Here is a 340-nt window from a genome sequence, read left to right as displayed (position 1 = left end):
CCCCCCCCCGTTCGCCATTCTCAGATGGATCGTTTTGGACGTTTTGTATCCAGAACCGGCCTTACTATACTACTGACGCGTACGGTGAATCTCCGTTGATCTCGAGAAGCTTAACCGACAGTGCGCGGAAACGCGTAAACTGGCCATTTCATTTTAGGCCTGTTGAGCTGTCGATTAGGCACTCGTTCCTCAAATTCGGCAGCAGATTGAAGTGGTGTAGGAAATCAGCACCAATGATGGGTCTGCTGACATCTGCCTCGACGAAATGCCACATTAAGTCTCTGCGGAGACCGAGATCGGGCGAGATGGACGTGTAGCCGTACGTGTCGATGAAGGTGCC

This window comes from Diachasma alloeum, unplaced genomic scaffold, assembly GCF_001412515.2.
Source record: "Diachasma alloeum isolate Michigan unplaced genomic scaffold, Dall2.0 Dall_scaffold_00747, whole genome shotgun sequence".
Taxonomy (NCBI): Eukaryota; Metazoa; Arthropoda; class Insecta; order Hymenoptera; family Braconidae; genus Diachasma; species Diachasma alloeum.
Note: the sequence above shows the minus strand (reverse complement) of the source record.